Genomic DNA, 14,962 nt, shown 5'->3' on the forward strand with positions numbered 1-14,962 from the left:
GAGAGAAGCCGGCTCTCCATTGCGCAGGGAGCCCGATGTGGGGCTCAATCCCAGGACCCCGGGATCATGACCCGAACCGAAGGCAGATGCTTAATGACTGAGCCACCCAGGTGCCCCAGATCATATTAATTTTCTAATGTTAAACCAAACTTGGATTTAAGAGACAAACCCAACAGGATGCCTGGGTGGTTCAGTCAGTTAAGCGGCTGCTTTGGACTCAGGTCATGATCCCAGGGTCCTGGGTTCGAGCCCTACATCGGGTTCCCTGCGCAGTGGAGAGCCTGCTTCTCTCTCTCCCTCTGCCAGCCACTCCACCTGCTTTTCCTCTCTCTATCTGTCAAATAAATAATAAAATCTTTTTTTTTTTTTTTTTTAAGATTTTATTTATTTGAGAGAGAGGCAGTAAGAGAGAGCATGAGCAAGGAGAAGGTCAGAGAGAGAAGCAGACTCCCCATGGAGCTGGGAGCCCGATGCGGGACTCGATCCCAGGACTCCCAGGACCATGCCCTGAGCCGAAGGCAGTCGTCCAACCAACTGAGCCACCCAGGCGTCCCAAATAAATAATAAAATCTTAAAAAAAAAAGACAGTTAAAAAAATCTTGAAAAAAAAAAAGAGACAAACCCAACATAGCTGAAATATGTGATATCTTATTTATCATTGATGTTGGTCATTGATGAAATCTTGATTTTTTTTTTTTTCTTGTTAATTCTTGTTCATGGTATGTAGTCTCCTTTTATACTTAGTAATTTTAGATACTGAATTGCACATATTCCTTGGAAAGTTATTTCTGGATATCCTTTCAGAACTGCTTTACACATATCTCTAAGGCAATTTCATTGAGAATACTCCAATGGTAGTATACAGATTGGTGTACTTCTGGTTCAAACTTACACAGAGGGTACAGCCCTCTGTAGTAGTCTACCTTTTGAAAAGGAAGGTATATCTTATTACATTCCCCACCTGAGCAGTCCTTGGAATTTTTCTTCTGTTCTCAGGGCCCACATAGTCATGTAATCAAAAGTTTAATTTTACAGGTTCAGACAATAGTTTCAAGGTAAAAGTGGCTTGATGCTCCAGGTTTCCTCATTCACTTAGATTTTAGACTCAGAAATCTTTACTATTTGCTAGATGTAGATATGTGATAAAGGAGGACTTAAAATATAGCTGTTTCAGCTTTTTAAATTATTTTCAACTATAAAATACATCTTGATATCTAATATTACTTGTTATGGAAATAAATATTTGTTCTTTGATTATGCTACATGAATTGTGATGATGTAAACTATATAATCACAAATGGACCATGACTACTTTCTTTTCTTGAATAATTTTTTTTCCCTGGGATTAATAATTTTTTGTAATTTCATGTTTAGTTTTCCATGTCATGAATTCAGTCTCAAATTCTCAGTCAGTTATCTAAATATCCTCACAGTAATTTAAGATGCATAAAAATTCTATCAAATTTAGTCTGAAAATGGGATGCCTGGGTGGCTGAGTTGGTTAAGTGTCTCCCTTCAGCTCAGGTCATGACCCCAGGGTCCTGGGATTGAGACCCACATCAGGCTCCCTGCTCAGAGGGAAGCCTTCTTCTCCTCTCCCAGTTCCCCTGCTTATCCTCTCTCTAGGTCAAATAAATAAATAAAATCCTTAAACAAAAATTTAGCCTGAAAATATTTTTCTGGAACTTTTTGATCTGCTTTAGCCTAGATTGGTTTCAATGACCACCGGTATGCTTCACTTCTAACTTGTTTTCATTCTTTGTTTCATGTTTCCAAGTACTTATCTTCCTAGGTTATCTTGGAGGTCTAATAGATTTTGAAGAAATTAGGCATGGGAAGTCAATTTTCTGAGACTTTGCACTCAAAGTCTTTTGCATGAAAACACTTATCTCCTATCCTTACACTTCATTAATAGTTTGGTAAGGAATTCTAAGTTGGAAACCATTCTTCTTCAAAAATTTGAAGACATTCCTCATTTAATATCTGTTACTATTTTTGAGAAGTCAGAAGCCATTCTGATTCCAAATCATTCTTATTTGTCCTGTTTTGTATTTCCTCTCTGGAAATTTGAAGAATATTTTCTTTGTCTCTAGTGTCATAAAATTTCACAGTGATTTGTGTCCTTATGTTTTATGGTAGGTGATACTTGGTAGGCCCTTTCTATCAAGAAACTCACATCCTTCAGCCGAGATATCCATCAATGGATGGATCCATGAATGGATGAAGAAGATGTGGTATATATATATACAATGGAATATTACTCAGCCATCAGAAAGTGTTAGTACTTACCATTTACATCGATGTGGATGGAATTGGAGGGTACTGTGCTGAGTGAAATAAGTCAATTGGAGAAAGACAATTATCATATGGATTCACTCATATGTGGAACATAAGGAATAGCATGGAGGACCACAGGGGAAGGGAGGGAAAACTGAATGAGAAGAAATCAGAGCGAGACAAACCATGAGAGACTCTTAATTCTGGGAAACAAACAGGGTTGCTGAAGGGGAGGGAGGAGGGAAGATGGGGTAACTAGGTGATGGGCATTAAGAAGGGCAAGTGATATGATGATATCATGAGCACTGGGTATTGTAAGATAAATTATTGAACACTACATCTGAAACTAATGATGCACTACATGTTGGCTAACTGAATTTATTTATTTATTTATTTATATATTTTAAAAATATTTTATTTATTTATTTGACAGAGAGAGAGAGAGAGATCACAAGTAGGCAGAGAGATAGGCAGAGAGAGAGAGGAAGCAGGCTCCCTGCTCGGCTCTCTCTGCCGAGCAGAGAGCCTAATGTGGGGCTCAATCCCAGGACGCCAAGATCCTTGAGCTGAAGGCAGAGGCTCAACCCACTGAGCCACCCAGGTGCCCCAGCTAATTGAATTTAAATTAAAAAAAAAAAGAAAGAAACTCATATCCTTCATTTTGCAAGACAATTTCATGAGCCATTTTGTAAATGATTTCTTCTCTACTGTTTTCTTTGTTTACTCTCTCTAGGACAGCTATTATCTGAGTGGTAGACATCCTGCACCAGCCCTCTGATTTTCTCCTTTTCTCCCGTATCTTATATTTCTTTCCTTTTTTTTTTTTTTAATTTTTATTTATTTATTTGACAGAGAGAGACGCAGCAAGAGAGGGAACACCAGCAGGGCGAGTGGGAGTGAGAGAGGGGGAAGCAGGGAGCTCGATGGGGAGCTCAATCCCAGGACCCTGGGATCATGACCTGAGCCGAAGGCAGATGGTTAATGACTGAGCCACCCAGGTGCCCCCATCTTATATTTCTTCGTCTTTCTGCTCCCCTTTCCGGAAGACATTCTTATTTTATTTCCCATTCTTTCTCTGTTGAGTTTATAATGTGTGCTCCATTTTTTCCAGGGTAGATTTTTAAGGTTTCTTTTTATCCTTTTCTTTGTGTATGAACACAATATATTCTCCTGTATTTCAAAATATATTAACAAGGGATTATTTTGAATGTTCTCCTTGCAGAATCTCCATTCCACTTGGATTAAGTTTTTCTACTTGTTTTGGTCTCTATGTTCCCTTTTAGAGGAATCCCTCCGATGTCTAGTGCCCCTTGGTTGTTCAGTCCTATGGGCCATATGACCTATTCCAGATCTAGGGTCACCATTTCCAAAACTATGGTAGTCTATTGAGCCCAGTTAAGGAAACACTGATCTATGCTACCCTAATGAACGGGAACTTTATCAGATCAGGCAGAGGCAAGAGTGAAACAAACAAAATGGCTTTCATAAGCCCCACCCCCTTCCTTCCTCAGGTTTCTTCCACAACTCTAACTCTCCTTCATCCCACCACAATCCTTCAGGACCCTTCCAGTGGCTCCTCCTCAATAGAGCCACTTCAAGTAAAAAAAATCGGGTCATATTATTAATATACAGTATAAATGACTGATAAGACTAAATATGTTTTCTGGTATTTGGCTTTTAGAAAAATCTAAACCAAAGGAATAGACTCTCAGGGTATATATTGGTCAACATTAAAGCCAATCAGCAGAAAGGTGTGAGAAAACAGTGAGTTCCCTTAATAAAAACAAACCTCTTATCCTACAAGGCTGGCATCGGATGGAGAATCTCCACAACGGATGATGGAGAAGAGTGTCATAATCCCAACTGCTGTCCTCTATGAGACACCTTCCCCTTCAGGATTTCCCTCTAATTATCCCTGCAACCATTCGCAGGCCATAGAGAGGCAGAGCTGTTTCCCTTTGGAAACTTGTGGTTCAAGAATGGACAATTCTTTTTCCTTAATATCCCAAACAGACCAAAGTGGCAGCATTCATAAAAGATTTTGCAACTATCTTGGGGCACCTGGGTGGCTCAGTGTGTTAAGCATCTGCCTGCAGCTCAGGTCATGATCCCAGGGTGCTGGGATTGAGCCCCACATCGGGCTCTCTGCTCATCGGGGAGCCTGCTTCCTCCTCTCTCTCTCTGCATACTTGTGATCTCTGTCTGTCAAAAAAAAAAAAAAAACAACAAAAACAAAACAAAACAAAAACTAAAAAAAAAAAATACATTAAGAATGGGGCGCCTGGGTGGCTCAGTGGGTTAAGCCGCTGCCTTCGGCTCAGGTCATGATCCCAGGTCCTGGGTTCGAGCCCCACATCAGGCTCTCTGCTCAGCGGGGAGCCTGCTTCCTCCTCTCTCTCTGCCTGCCTCTCTGCCTACTTGTGATTTCTCTCTGTCAAATAAATAAATAAAATCTTAAAAAAAAATACATTAAGGAAAAAAAAACCCATCTTGGAGATAGGAATTCTAAGTTTCTGTTAATACAGCAGAGAAAAATAGAAAAGAACACAGTGGTGTGAGTTATTAGAGCAATAATTAAGCCAGGAGTCAGAAGTCTCGTCTAGCCCCAGCCACACCACCAACTAACTATGTGGCCTGAGAATTATTATTATTTAACCCCTCCGTCTTCATTTCCTCATCTGTTCTACACAGAGGGTAAACCAGATGGTATTTAACAGACCCTTTGGGCTGTACTGTAATTTAAGGGCACAATTTTATCAAAGGACTCTAAATCTTAAGTCCGATAAATCAAAGAAAATACACCACAAATACCAAGGGACAAATCTGAAACAGTGATAAGTTTGCATTAAGATTTATCTAGAACTGACTGATATACATCCAGAAAATGAGAACTAAATAAATACACAACGTATCAGATTAAATTCTGCTTCAACTAGAAGCAAAAGTGTTTTTCTTGTAGATAGCAAAAATAAATGCATCTACTGGAAACCATACCAAAGCCTTCCAAAACAACCATAAAAATTAACTGATTTAAACAGTCACTTACTAATGCTCTTTGGTTTATGTTCTCCAATGAACTTGCAGTAGACTTACAAAGATAAAACAGGAAGCAAAACAAGCCTTCCTGAGCCTTTTGTGATTATAATGTTGAGTGACAGATTCTCCAGAACGAACAATGGACAATGAAATAGTCTGGCCAAACTAAACACTTTCTGCCATCAGACTGAGCCTTTATCTAAGCCAAAGAATCATTTTTACTCCATGAAAAATATCTAAAATTGTGCCAAGTTGTATCACTGCCACTGAAATTGGAATGGCTTCAACATCCCATAAAAACAGTGACACTTAATGAATTGCTTCAGCTAAATCATGCTGGAGGGAAAATGGATGAACAATCTCATTGTGTTTTATGTCCTTCAAAAGATACAATCAACGCAGGTAATCAGGGGAGCCCCTCATGCCAGGATTACCACCTGAGACAAGCACACCTGGATCCCCAGGAACGTTTTGTTCTGTGCTGGCTAAAATGAAATAACTAATGGGAAGGGGGCTAAAATAATATATTCAAAAGGAGCACCGCCAACTAGACGGAAATACCCATAAAGGACAAAATCAGGAAGTAAGATAGGACCAGTGTGCACTACCTGAGACATCATTTTCCAAGAATTTAGACCACTGCAGAACAGCATAGTGACGTACGGGACGTAATAATGTGCAAAAGAAATCCAAATTATTAAATATCTCAAGAAATAGCTGAGAATCTGGTGATCTTGTATCTACTTGCTTAAAAGTTGAAAAAAGAAACATACCAGGGGCATCTGGGTAGCCCAGTCTCTTACCACCTGACTGTTGATTTCGGCTCAGGTCACGATCTCAGGGTCGTGAGATCGAGCTCTGCCTCAGGCTCCACACTGGGTGTGCAGACTGCTTGAGATTCTCCCTCGGCCCCCCACCCCCCAGCTTGTGCCCTCCCTTCCTCTCTCTTTCTAAAACAAATTAAATTAAAAGAGATACACCTGTATTTTTTTCTTCTTACGTCGACCTGTAATTTTTCCTGCCCGCAGTGACTACAGAGTGGAGAGATGATAGTGAACATACTCCAAATAGAATTTGACATCTTAAGTGCAGTATTTAAAGTTCAGACAAAGAACAGCCAAATAAACACAAAGAATCAAAGTTCAAATACACCCAACAGAGAAACATTTTCAGTCAAACAAATAACATACATCTGTCTTGATTGTTTTCCCTGCCTCGGATGATGTCAAAGTCATTTGTTATCTTTGATTTCATTAGCTGTTTTGTACTTAAATTTTAATATGTGGGTTCAGTTACCCGAGACCCCACAAAGCCTCAAATAACCAGTGAGGACATAGCTTGGTAGGGGTTGGGGAGAAGCGATTTATAATATTCTCTCCCATTTCTTTGTTCAGAAGATCTCTTGGCCTCTGATGGTTACCAGAAGGGAGGTGGGAGGGAAGCCGGGTTAAAGAGTGATGGGGGTTAAGGAGTGCTTGTGTGAGGAACACAGTGATATATGGAAGTGTTGGATCACTCTATTGGTACACCTGAAACCAATACTACACTCTATGTTCACTAATTGGAATTTAAATTAAAACTTAAGGGACGCCTGGGTGGCTCAGTTGGTTAAGCAGCTGCCTTCGGCTCAGGTCATGATCCCAGCGTCCTGGGATCGAGTCCCACATCGGGCTCCTTGCTTGGCAGGGAGCCTGCTTGTCCCTCTGCCTCTGCCTGCCACTCTGTCTGCCTGTGCTCGCTCTCGCTTCTCTCTCTATGACAAATAAATAAATAAAATCTTAAAAAAAAATAAATTAAAACTTTAAAAAAAAAAAGGAAGGGCATTCCTTCTCCAAACTACAAAATTTTGGCAAATCAGTATAGTATTTCATAATGCAATAAAATTATGTTGTATTTATTGGAATCATAAAAAAAAAGAATGTGAAATGATATCTATTACTTAAAAACTTTAGAAGCCTATGCTAACTCCCAATATAGGAGTAAATTAAATAAACATATTGCTCACTCTGTGACATAGGGCTGAGGGTATGTGAAAAACTGCCACCACCCCCACCAAAGAAACAAACTTCTAAAAACCCTTACCTGGAGCTAAAAACCACAGTGACTTCAGTTTGGTTTTATGCTAACTGGGCAGTACTTTTACCAATGAATCACTCTCATGAGTGATTTTATTTCAAAGGCTCTGTGTTAATTATTAATTGCTCATACAGAACCCATAGAGGATTTAAACCATTTTTTATTTTCTTAATTCACCACTCAGAACCCTACATACCAGGGATAATGCAGCTGGATTGGAAAATACCTTCTTGTCTCACTTAACCTGTTTCAAGAGGTTAGAAGAATTTTGATATACACAAAAGGAGCCCCAACAATATTTAAAAATAACATTCATTCTGGAAAAACTGGCATGTGTCAGGACTAGACAGGCTTGATGTATATTAATGACATGTGGTTTTAATTTTTTGAAGGCAAGAAACTAAACTAAAATTCAGGGAGCTGCTTGTTTATTTATTTAAATCTGCCAGGCAATCGATATCTCCTTACATTTTTCCCTTAGGCTTTGTGGATTTGGGTATCTTCCTGTCTAAACTATATGTTCTTTGATCTCATCTTTTACTTTGAATTCCTGTTAAGGAAAAGTCCTGCTATTAGTTTGTCTGAGACACTTCAGAACTTTATATGTTCCTGCTGGACCACAGGGACGGCTACCAGAGCGGTAATGAAGGCTGACACATCAGGTGGGAATATAACCCAAAGAAAGACCAAGAAGGGGTCTTTTGAAGATATAGGTTATTGGAAACTGTGCCCAGTGTTCTAATCCTAGCATAAATTAAATGAAGTTGTATTAATTAACAGGTCTTTATGTCTGCTGTTTTAAACAATGTTTTAAAACCATAGGGATTTCATTCAAATAAGTCTTCGGCTCTCTGAGACCTGACCAGAGGAAGAAAAACAAGTGCTCCCAAAGATCTGAAAAGCCCAGGCTTGTAACAACCTCATTAGGCAAGCCTGAAGGCTTTTATCAGTTCTCCTCAGGCAATTCGGTGGTTTTTATTTCCAGTGGTCATCACCCTGAAGCTCTCTTTCACATAATTCACACATTTGACAAAAATATGTGGAAATCGTGGGTAAAGTTTACAGCTTGGTTGAAGTAAAAAACTGTTTATTTAAAAGGGCGTGTTTAAATAAAGTCTCCATTGGAATTGCTAACATATATAAACACCTAAAGCTAGGATTTTTTTTTTTAAAGATTTTATTTATTTATTAGAGGGATGGAGAAAGACCACAAGTAGGCAGAGCAGCAGGCAGAGGGAGAGGGAGAAGCAGGCTCCCCCACTGAGCAGGGAGCCCGATGTGGGGCTCGATCCCAGGACCCGGCGATCAAGACCTGAGCCGAAGGCAGCCGCCCAACCGACTGAGCAACCCAGGGGCCCCAAAGCTAGGAATTTTTAACTCCAGTCTTTCCTAATCACAAAGAAAATAGAAAAAAACTTTAAATCATTGTTTTAAAAACGTGATTTAATTTTTTTCAACTTAAATTTTTAAATGAAGAAAATTAAATCACAAAATTTTGAAATGAAAATTACAATAATTATAATAAACACTTGTTTTCCACTGTAAATTAGGCAGCATACACAAAACCTCATACCTGTTTTTGTTTAAGGTATGTTGTCACTTTGCTGCCAAAGGGGTGGGATTTCCTAACAGGACTTGGCCTCTCAGACGCTGGGGACCATGTGCCTGCAATTTCTGGGACTGGCCTCTGGATGGCAGTGTTATTTTTAGTTGGCATCTTGATGACCAAGACCGTTTTTTAAGTTGCAGGTGACTCAGAATCATCTCTTTCAATAAGCAATGTCCTAGTGTTCTCAGCTCATTATTAGCTCTGTGGCATAGAACAAGTCAAGAACCATCTCTGAGCCTCAGTGTCCTCCTCTATAAATGGAGAATTCTATTCTAAACGTGGCAGGTAGCCATAAGGATTAGAGAGGATAATGATAATTATAGGAACACTATTATTTATTGATAAACCTAATGTGAATAGGCACTGTGTAGGAACTTTACAAATGACATCTCACTAAGTCCTTCCAACTATCTTATAATGCAGGTATCACTACTTTATCTTTAGAGATAAAAAAACCGAAGCTCAGAATAATCAAGAATGTAGTCTAAATTCCATAGTAACTCAGTGGTGACCTGGAATTTATATTCCTAGCATATGATACAAATAAATGCCTAGAAAATTGCCTTGTGCACAGTAAATATTAGTAATTTTTAACCGTTTTTACTGTTATTGCTGTATTTAATTTTATATAGTTGGTGCCTGAAAGACATAAAAAACTTTTAAATATTATTTCTCTCAGAGGACTTAACATAGACATAAAAATCTATTATGATCTAGCTATTCAGATATCTTAATTTTTCCCCAAAGTATATTTGAGCAGAGAATGCAAAGGCAAAGAGAAGATTGGTAAATGGAAAGTTTATGGTCAATTAAATGTGTGAAATGCTATCTATTTTGTTCTTCTCCTGGAGAGTCACAAGAAATATTAGCATATTAAAGACTCAGAGACGTCTTGCTGTAAAGGAAACTATTAATCTAGTTTAATCCAAAGCTTTCCAATGTATTTAACAAAGGAATTACTTCTTCACATAATATTTATGACCATCCTTTGAAACCAGTGCTCTGTGGAAAACATTTGAGAAAAACGACTCTATCGAAATTCCTCCTCCAAGTAGAGCATGTAATGTTTTGATGGCTCTTCTTTTTCTGCCAACTCCCCGCTGTGGACGTGCTGGGAAATGTCAGAACTGACAATAAAGTCCTTCCGACACGTAACTGTTAAACCCAAGTTTGTCTCAGGCTTTTCTCACAGCGGTACAACGTTCCCTCTACTTCTCTCCATATTGCAGCCGCAGGTAGCATCCCAAAGCTTTCCTGAAACTCCTGCTCACAGTCTTCTTAGCTCTCCTTATGCACCTTCGGCACCATTCAGTTGCTTCTAAAGTTCTGTTGACTCTATGGGGCGCCTGGGTGGCTCAGTGGGTTAAAGCTTCTGCCTTTGGCTCAGGTCAGGATCTCAGGGTCCTGGGATCGAGCCCCATGTCAGGCTCTCTGCTCAGTGGGGAGCCTGCTTCTCCCTCTCCCTCTGCCTGCTGCTCTGCCTACTTGTGATCTCTGTCCGTCAAATAAATAAATAAAATCTTAAAAAAAAAAAATAAAGTTCTGTTGACTCTAACTTAAATTTTATTGCTATTTAATTTGTCGTGTGCTTTTCATTTCAAAATGAAATGGTAAGTTCCTTGGTATCTGGAACCATGCAATGTGCAGCCGTGTGTCCCCAAAAGAGCATGCACACCGTGCTTTGTGCATTCAATCATTCAACAAATATGCACTAAGCATCTCTAATGTGCTGAGCTCTGTTCCGAGTGCTGGCGGTATAGCAGTACCCCTGAGAGGTCATCAGCACTCCGCTCTGGTGGAACTTTTATAGTACTGTGGGACATACATAAATAAGCCGCTGGGTAAATACATAAGGGAATATCAGAGAAGAATAAGTTGTATGGGGGCACGCCTGGCTGGCTCAGTTGGTTAAGTCTGCCCTCAGCTCAGGTCATGATCTCAGGGTCCTGGGATCGAGCCCTGCATAAGGGCTCCCTGCAGCCTGCATCCCCCTGTCCCAGGGCCACTTCCCCTGTCCCCCCCGCACCCCTACCCCCCGCTTGTGCACACTCTCTAGCTCTCTCTCTCAAATAAATAAAATCTTCTTTTTAAAATATTTTATTTATTTATTTGACAGACAGAGATCACAAGTAGGCAGGGAGGCAGAGAGAGAGAGAGAGGAAGGGAAGCGGGCTCCCTGCTGAGCAGAGAGCCCGATGCGGGGCTCGATTCCAGGACCCTGGGATCATGACCTGAGCTGAAGGCAGAGGCCCCAATCCACTGAGCCACCCAGGCGCCCCTCAAATAAATAAAATCTTTAAAAAAAAAAAAAGAAGTTGTATGAAGCAAAAAGGGCATGTGAAAAGGCCTCTAAAGAAGGAATATTTAAGCTGAAATCTGAATAACAGGAAAGGGCCAGTCATGCAATGAAAAGGTCAGAAAGAAGAGTTTAGACCAGAGGAAAGGACCAGGGCAAGGTTTGAAGGCAGGTTGCTAAGTTGGAGGAATAGCAGGAAGATCAGTGTGGCTGCAACATGCATAATTAGGGCAATCAGTATGATAACAGCTTAGCATGATGGGTATGAGCCAGACGGCAGTAAGGAACTTCGACGTCATTTTAGGGGATACGGAAGCCACGGAATGCTGCAGACATGAGAACGAGCTGAGCATGTTTCCATAATGTTAGAAGACCACTCTGACTGCAGGATAAAGAATGAAACATAGCGGGTCAAGGCAGGTATCAGGGAGGGCAGTTATAGACTATTTTTGTCATTGAACCAAGACATGATGGTGATTTAGATGAGGCGGGTAGCAGGAGAGCTAAGGAAGGAGACAGATTCTGGAGGTACCCTGACAAGAAACAGCAGGACTTGCTGGCTTAAGCAAACTAGAGGAGGGTGATATTTCCTATATGGGGATTCTAGGAGATCAGTGATGCTGGGAAGAAGACCGAGGAAGGGAATCAAGAATTCTTCTGAGCATGTTAGGCATGAGAGGTCTATAAGACATCCAGAAATATGGGTCACTTTTACCTGATTCGGAAGCTCACCGGGAAGAACAGGGCTAGATACATACATGGGAGTCACTCACACAAAAACAGACTGTAGCCCCAAAGCCCCTGAGAGACCAACACTAAGAAGGGGAAGCCAAAATGGCGGGCAGGACCCCAGGAGGATGTGGTGTGGGGAAGTCCAAAAGAATGAAGTACTGCTGCCATGAGGGAGTAGTTCGCTGAGGAAAATGCCAAAGATCCAGATGAGGACGGAAGAAGACTCCTCGAGTTGGTCCCCACGGAGGCAGTCAGAGCAGGTTCAGTGGAGCGGTGACAACCAAAGCTGGAAGAGTGCGTTGAAGGCCTTTGGTGAGGACTGGCAAAGCATTCAGTACAGACAAACTTTTCGAAACGAGCAGGTGTGAAGAGGGGCAGAGAAGGGAGGCAGGAGCCAGAAAAGGGCTCCCCCGACCCCAGGGTGGGAGGAACAGCACTTTCTCTGCATAGAGCCAGAAGAGATGATTAACAACGTGGAAAAGAGAGGGATTCTTTGTTTAATTATTGTAGATTTTTCAATGTATTTGATTCATCATTAGACTGAACTGTCACAATCGACAGGGAATAAAACTGAGTGGTAATAACAATAATAGTAGCTTAACCTGTTTTTTGTGCTTATTATGGGCTAGACACTGTTTTATGTGCTTTTTATAGATATTAGCTTCTGCATTCCTCCGAATAACCGTAATTGTTCTAACACTACCCTGGATGAGGAAATCGAGATATGGAGACGTTGGGTAACTTGTCCAGTGTCCCGGAGGCAGGAAGCAACAGAACCTAGATTCACACTCAAATGATCTGACTCTGAGGCTTTCACTACCAGGATAAACCGGCATAAGCTTGCACATCTGCTGCCATTTCCTCAGTTCACGACCCGTTTTATGACTCACTGCCTCTCTGCTACCTCTTCTTTCTCCTGGGCAAACAGTTACAAAGGTTGGGAGGAACGCCTTTTCACCTCCTTCTCAGGTTAGAGCAATCCTATGAGATGGCTTATCCAATTAGATATGGGTAGCAATTCTATCAAAAATGCCTCTTTTTTTTTTTTTAAGATTTTATTTATTTATTTGAGAGAGAGAGACAGAGTGAGAGAGCATGAGAAAAGGGAAGTCAGAGGGAGAAGCAGACTCCCCATGGAGCTGGGAGCCTGATGTGGGACTCGATCCCAGAACTCCAGAATCATGACCTGAGCTGCAGGCAGTCACTTAACCAACTGAGCCACCCAGGCACCCCCCAAAATGCCTCTTTTAAGAAAAAAAAACCTGCCCCCTTTAGAATATTTCTAAACATATACTACACATTAAAATACAATTTTGGATGGTGTAGGTTTTTTTTTTTCCCCATACAAGTATTCCTCCTAGAGACACAATAAATATTACTTCAGTGGCCACACGGGATTCACTAGTTGGGATGCACCACAGTTTACTTCAAATGTGTATGTGTGTGGGCTTATTAATTATATAAGAAGGCCATGTTCTTGGCAGAAAAATTAGAAAGCACAGCTTAGCAAAAAGAACTCCATTCTTTCGTCTAATAAATATTACAGCATGTCCTTTTATGTCATGCAACTATTACAAATCATGCTTTCAAATGCTATTTAAAAGCATGAGGAAAATGCAAGGGATGAATTACAGGATACAAAACTATATAGAAAGTATGTGAAAAAATTAATAAAAAACAAATCACATATACACACACATGAAAGAAAAAGAGAGGGAGGGAGAAATCTAAGCAGTAGTTATTATTTCTGGATGTGAGGTATTAAGGACGATTTTTATTTTCTTCTGCTTGCCTTTTTTAAAAATCCTATTTTTCTATAATAAACATATATTACTTTAATACTCAGAAAAAATGTTACTTCAAAAATTAAATATTTCTACATATTATGCTGAGAGCACATGCATTACCAGACATGTGATGTGAAGTTAAAATGGAATCCATTAAGATGGTAAGTCATAGGGGATATGAGGACGCGTTTATTATTTCAATTACTCAATAATAATGTTCCAAATGATTCCACTGCCAAGAGCATTATTCAGGTTGTGTGTGTGTGTGTGTGTGTGTGTCTGCGTGCGCGCGCGTGTGTGTGTTATGGGACACTACATAATTATCCATGCTAATTAGTATATATTTAACAAATGATGGACAATTAACATGGAGCTTGGTTTCCTGCCACCAGATCTACCTAGAAGAGAAAGATGCAGAGAGAGAGAGATCCAGAAGATAGTTTTAAGGGGAAAAAAAAATTCCCTAAAATATAAGTAGAAAATTCAGATACTTTCCTCTATCCCTTTGTTCAGGCTACCCTTTCAGATGCCTCTTTCCTCTAAACTTTGCATTATAAAAAATTAAAAATTTCCTCTCTCTCTCTCTCTCTCTCCATACACACACACACACACACACACTCATTTTTGAGTGCCCAGAAACATGTACAATAAGCCCCAAATTCTCATCACCCAGCTTCAATAATTACAACATTTGTAGGATCTTTCTTTCTATTGCTTGTCTTGTGTTGGTAGGAAACAATAACACTTATGAACAGGAAAACTCTGTAGAAAACATTTTTTTTTTTTTTTAAGATTTTATTTATTTATTTGACAGAGAGAAATCACAAGTAAGCAGAGAGGCAGGCAGAGAGAGAGGAGGAAGCAGGCTCCCCGCTGAGCAGAAAGCCCGATGCGGGGCTCGAACCCAGGACCTGGGATCATGACCTGAGCCGAAGGCAGCGGCCCAACCCACTGAGCCACCCAGGCGCCCTGTAGAAAACATTTTAAAGATGAAGCAAACAAGAGATGGATTTTTGGGGGAACCTGGGTGGCTCAGTCATTAAGCACCTGCCTTTGGCTTGGGTCATGATCCCAGGGTCCTGGGATAGAGCCTGGCATCGCATTGGGCTCTCTGCTCAGAGGGAAGCCAGCTTCTCTCTCTCCCACTCC

General features: G+C 40.5%; 1 protein-coding gene across 2 annotated transcripts in view; it reads right to left on the minus strand.

Moving 5' to 3' along the window:
- MCC (MCC regulator of WNT signaling pathway) overlaps positions 1–14,962 on the minus strand; it is a 425,078-nt gene that overhangs the window by 322,190 nt on the left and 87,926 nt on the right. The gene's annotated exons all lie outside the window — the stretch shown is intronic.

The sequence above is a fragment of the Lutra lutra genome, chromosome 5, assembly GCF_902655055.1.
Source record: "Lutra lutra chromosome 5, mLutLut1.2, whole genome shotgun sequence".
Lineage (NCBI taxonomy): Eukaryota > Metazoa > Chordata > Mammalia > Carnivora > Mustelidae > Lutra > Lutra lutra.